Here is a 6,230-nt window from a genome sequence, read left to right as displayed (position 1 = left end):
CCCATTCAGTCATCCTCATTATGAAATAAGCATCTGTATTTTGTAGATGAGCTATCAGTTCAGTTCAGTCGCTCAGTCGTGTTCGACTCTGTGACCCCCAGACTGCAGTATGCCAGGCCTCCCTGTCCATCATCAACTCCCAGAGCTTGCTCAAACTCATGTCCATTGAGTCGGTGATGCCATCCAACCATCTCATCCTCCTCTGTTGTCCCCTTCTCCTGCCTTCAATCTTTCCCAGCATCAGGGTCTTTTCAAATAAGTCAGTTCTTAGCATCAGGTGGCCAAAGTGTTGGAGTTTCAGCTTCAGCATCAGTCCTTCCAATGAGTATTCAGGACTGATTTCCTTTAGGATTGATCTCCTTGCAGTCCAAGGGACTCATCAGAGTCTTCTCCAACATCGCACACTATGGAAACCAACACCAACACCATAGAAACTTCTAAAAGATGAATAATTTGAGAAAATCAGCTAAAAGTAATTTATTTGTCAAGCTCAAAATTTGTGCCCAGATTATCTGCCGCCAAAACCGGAGTTCATAAGCATTGTGTTTTATACTGTGTGCGTGGGTGCTAAGTCACTTCAGTTATGTCCCATTCTTTGGGCCCAGCTCCTCTGTCCATGGAATTTCCCAGGCAGGAATACTGGAATGGGTTTCCATGTCATCTACCAGGGAATCTTTTCAACCCAGGGATCAAACTCACATCTCTTCCATTTCCTGCATTGGCAGGCGGGTTCTTTACCTCTAGAGTCATCTCTCTATCATTATTTCATCGAATCTAAGCCAGTGCTGATTGAAGTCAAACCATTCTTTTATGTGTGATTAACACATTAAAGAAAACTAGTGCCAATTAAATCGGTGCACTCTTTTTACCTATTAAAAGTTTTTCATTTTCTACTTATTAAAACTTTTCTTTTAAACTTGTTTAGACACACCATTATTACACATACATAGAAAATACAGTTGAAATAAATTTGTTAGGCTATTTCTAAAACAGCTTCACTTTTGATGTCTTGAAGATGTTTTGAATAACATTTCATCTGGGATGTCAATGCTTGCGTATTCTATACCACCAAGAGTCTTGGTGATGAATACTTGGCTTAAGAAAACCTATTATTGGCCCCATGATTTTCTTGCACACTATTGACACCCATTCTGCACACGTTGATGCCCATGAAGAGACAATGACAAGTACACTGTGACTGACCCCTGGCCAACAGTGATTATGCACCCAATTTTAGAGATGCAAAAAAGGTGAGGGATACACATTTTAGAATCTATGAAGTATGGAAATTTTATCCCTGGTCATAACTTAGAAGTTCTTTTCCATTTCAAATAAAATGTTTTTCTCTCATGACCTAGGAGATTTTTGCTGGCTGTGTAGGCTTATTGGGGGAAAAAAATGTAGAAAATCTTTCTGTTGCAGGGTTTCAATAATCCGAGCAACAGCCTTAATGATTTGGATTATTTTATAGGTAACCCAACCCCCTCCATTCTTTGCAGGCTTTGAGATTTAACTGTGTTTGGGAAAGTTTTCTGCTAAAACTCCTGGGCTTTTAACTTATGTGGCGTCTTAAGTCGAATTCATCGTCTTATCTAATCTGATATCCAAGGATAGCTTTGTCAAAGCAAAGTCAAGTATTGGCAATCCCTCAGAAACTTCAGAGGAATGAATAAAAGAAAAATGATTTAAAGCTGAAAGATTTAGGTAGAAGTTTGAAATCTTTTTAAAAGCAGAACAACAGACCCCTTCCTGGATCTGCTAATGTTGGCTTTGGAATATGAATAGAACAGCAGACTCTGAGAGCAGAGACAGCTCTCAGGATAAATTCCATCTTGTCTATTGCAAGAGGAGTATCCAGCATCCTGCCCAGATAACAATGTTATCTGCCCAGATAACAAAGTAGTGATTCCAGAAAATTTCCTTGAAGAACAGATTCCCTAACTGCAGTAGCTGTTCTGTGCCTCACTTCCCTAGAAAAAAAAAACATACTCCACATTTTTGTTGATATTACTTTTCCTTGCATTTAGAAGATACAGAGAAAGATGACCCTGTCCCTTATATAGGGCTTCCCTGATGGTTCAGATGGTAAAGAACCTGCCTGCAATGCAGGACACCTGGGTTCAATTCCCAAGAGGGGATGAATAGTATAGGGGTTAAAATATGGATCCAGTCCCAGTTTTGGATCCCAGGTCTGCCACTCTGGAATTTATTAGCAAAGTGACCTGAGGCTAGTTTTGCAGCATCTCTGAGGCTTGTTTTCTCATTTGTAAAGTGAAGAAAATAATTTTGTCTGTTTAATGGTATAATTATGAGTATTAAGTGCTTCCGTGGTGGTTCAGAGGGTAAAGAATCTGCCTGTCATGCAGGAGACTTGGTTTTGATCCCTGGGTTGGGAAGATCCCCTGCAGAAGGGAATGGTAACCCATTCCAGTAATCTTGCCTGAAGAATTCCATGGACAGAGGAGCCTGGTTCGTGAGTTCACAAAGAAATGGGGATATTTGTTAAGCCCTAACACACAGTAAGAACCTGGAACCTTTTAGGTGTTTTGAAGCGCTTTTTAAATAAAACATAAGTAACAACTATTTTCATTAATTCAAGTTCTTGTAAATAGTATAAACTGAATTGGAGTCCTTTATTGTGTCATATGTCCGTTGCTTCATTCAATTTCAAAGGAATAACAATCAATCAATAACCATAAACCAGTATAATCACCTGGATTGTTTTTCCTAGGCATATTTATCTCTGAAGATATACTTCCATGTTTTTCCTAAGTTCTAAAAGATGGATATGAGAATTTTCTGGGTTGATGGGCAGCCTGCTCTGTGTGTAAATGCTAGATGCATATTTAGCTTTCTTTGGGGTTGACTTTATGTTTGTGCTTCTTGCTACATCAGGAAAGATGGAAATTAGATATTGCATTTTGAAGGAAGTTTGACAAAAAAATGTGCCTGGCACCAAAGACAGAGCTCTTAACTGCAAAGTTTAAGGCTTTTTATTCCAGGACTCTGCTCAGCCCACTCCTAGAGTTACTTCTTTCTATTCTGTTATCTTCTGGAAAAATTGTTTTTGGACTTTGATTTCTATTGGAAGGAACCTGAACGTCAGCATACTTTTCTTTCTCTCAGGCTACTTCTTAGACCATCAGCCACCCTCATGTAACAGCATGGCACTGCCTTTGTGGTTAGGGTGTGAACAGAGGCCATGGCTACATTGATTGGAGCATAAAAGGCAAGATTTACTCGAGTAGCAAATAGATTGACATATACGATGCAGACATCCTAGGCGTACGTTTTCCATTCATGGAAGTAAAATTCATCAAGTCCTGATCAGCACTTCTTTTTGTTCTAGAAGTCTCCTTTTGTACACTGAGCGGATTTATTAGTAGAATATGATTTCCACCAGATCAGGCGCACATCACTGAGTCAGCCTTGTCTGGCTCTGTGTGTCTAGTGCCTCTCAAGTTATCCAGCCCACGAGGGACCCTCATTCACTATTAAATGAGAAGGGTTTGTTGTTTCCTTTGAAGTGACTTGTGTTTTAAATTAAAATATTGGTCAGCCAACTGAAGTGGTCACTGTAACTGTATGAAATTTTTAAGGGAAGTTTCAGTTATGCTAGATGAGAAGTAAGTCTAAAGAGCTGCTGTATAGCATAGTGCCTTTGGTTAATATGATGCCGTGCTCCTCAGAGTTTATTAAGAGGCTAGATTTCATGTTAAGTGTTTTTACCACGAAACAACAACAGTGACAATAGCAGATACCAAGGAAACTGAGAAGTGTTGGATATATCTTATCATCTTGATTGTGGTGATGGTATCATGAGTGTTTTCATAAGTTCAGACTCATCAGATTGTTCATGTTAATTCTTCATAGATCAATTATACCTCGATAAAGCTGTAAAGAAATGAATGGAAGGGAGGAGAGATGGAAGGAGAAAAAATGAGAGGAGGAAGGAACAGGGCCTCAGTCTAAGTAGTTGAATTGAGAGTGACTCTTGCTGATCACTGTGGTTCAGGACCACACTTACTTCCTGAGACGTCCAACGCCTTGTCCTAGTAACCACCCAAAAATTCAAGCTAGTTGGAAAACCCATTGGACTATAAATGTAAATGCATATCTGGGTCCCTTTCTCTCTTTTAGAAATTATAATAGAAGTAATTGCTCTTACATTTTTTAATAAAAAAATAAGAAATGTAACAAAATGAAAGTGTCCTTTCCTCTTCCTGCCCTTTCACTCTTATCTCTATCCTCAAAAGTAGCCTCATTATCAGTTAAGGGTCTACAGTTCCACGACACTCTCCTATTATATAACACAAATAAAGGTGTGTGTGTATTATATATATTTACAGAGAAACTGACATGTATATTCATTATGGATCTTAGAACATAAGCTGCAGGAAATTCAACCTCAAGTTAAGATTTCTCTGGCTCCTGTGTGTTGTGCCAAGATCCTAGGGTTTTATGAGACATCGTCATGAGGGCCCCTTGGGTCTCCCCTCCGTGTTGGTTACTGCTGAGGTGTCCATGTTCTCTGTTAACATGGTCCTTTCCAGAAATCCTTGACAAAACCTGTACTGGTGGCAAGGATTCTGAATGTGCAAAGGTAATGGTAGAAAAAACAGGAAGAAAGCAGCATTTACTATATAAATGGGCATTCTACCTAGATGTGTGTCTATTGCTTCTGGAGAGACAGAAATGAGGATATTATGGCACATGTCTGCGTAAAAAATAATTAGAGTTCGTTCACAAAGCTATCCTTATATTAACTATGAAGTTAAATTGATTTGTCTACTCTTTCTTCCTGATAGTGAATTAACAGATTATAATAAGCATAAGGAAAAAACTGCAGATGCCTCTTATCTGATTCAGGCTCTGTGTGTATGAAGTTCTTCACTAATGAATCCTTTGTAGTGATGCTCAGAAACAAGCCTCATAATTCACTAGAAGCACAGTAATATGCAACATGAAGTAAATCCCTACTTGAATTACTTGAAAGGTACTGTCGGCCTTGTAAAACCCTGGTTTCTTCTCATTATGCTTTTCTCCCTCTTTCCTCATACTTCATGGCTGCCCTGATTAGTGTTTATTTCTGTTTTCTTTTCCTTCTGTTTGTCCTACTATTCGTCCTTATTTTCCTAACTGTGGCAGAAACTCATCCCACTGCACCACCAGGGATGAAATCTCTTAATGAAACAGTTGGAGATAAGGACCTGGGCTCCTCACATGCTGTCAATAACTATCTTTGAAGTTTAAAGGAGAAGCATGAACCTTGTGATCCTGTAGGAGCCAACTCACTTTGCAATTTAAGCTGATCAGTTTGAATGATATATTTGAGGCACTGAGGGAGGAGGAGACGCGACCTATTTCGCATTGCATACCCAACTTGAGTTCCAACCAATTTCTGAGGCTTCAGCTGAGTCAGGAAAGTTTAAGATCCCCAGGACTCACAAAATACATGAGTAGTCCAGAAACATTCATCATGTTATCTTATCTGACAGTGACGTTTCCCCCTTCTGTTCACCAAAATAGAGAAGTCAGTGCATTTGCGTGATATGCCCTTGGCATTGCAATATAAGGCATCTTGAAGTTTTTCTGGCCAAGTTGATAGGTGCTGTTGGGGTGTGAGAAGTCAATTTTATCTTTCAGCTTCTAAAGTTTCTTTCAATTGGAAGTGCAGCTCTTAGGGGAAGCACACTGATTGAATCCGCCCACCCTGGCCAGGCACCTTAGTAACCATTTGCATGAGTTGTGTTATGGCAGGGGATCCTGATAAGGAATACGGAGCTAATAAGCCAATACCAACCAGAAGAGTTCGGGAAAGGTCTAAAGGAGACACCACGTGTCCGTCCACTTCCCGGAATCCCTCTCGCTAGCATCCATCTTGGCTGAGCAATGCGTGTACCATCAGGAAAGACTCTGAATTAGAATGATTGGCCAAAGACCACCCGGAAACTAATCCCATCACCATAAAACCCGAGACTGCGAGCCACGCGGCAGAGCAGTTCTCCTGGGTTCCCTTACCCTACTGCTCTTCACCCGGGTGCCCTTTCCCAATAAAATCTCTTGCTTTGTCAGCACATGTGTCTCCTCAGACAATTCATTTCCGAGTGTTAGACAAGGGCCCAGTTTCGGGCCCTGGAAGGGGTCCCTCTTCCTGCAACACAGCTGCTATCTGAAATCTGAATGTCCATTGAGATAACATGTCAACCTCTAAAATTGATATTGGAGCA

This window comes from Bubalus kerabau, chromosome 17 (genome assembly GCF_029407905.1).
Source record: "Bubalus kerabau isolate K-KA32 ecotype Philippines breed swamp buffalo chromosome 17, PCC_UOA_SB_1v2, whole genome shotgun sequence".
In the NCBI taxonomy this organism is placed as follows: Eukaryota; Metazoa; Chordata; class Mammalia; order Artiodactyla; family Bovidae; genus Bubalus; species Bubalus kerabau.
This window is presented reverse-complemented; position numbering follows the sequence as displayed.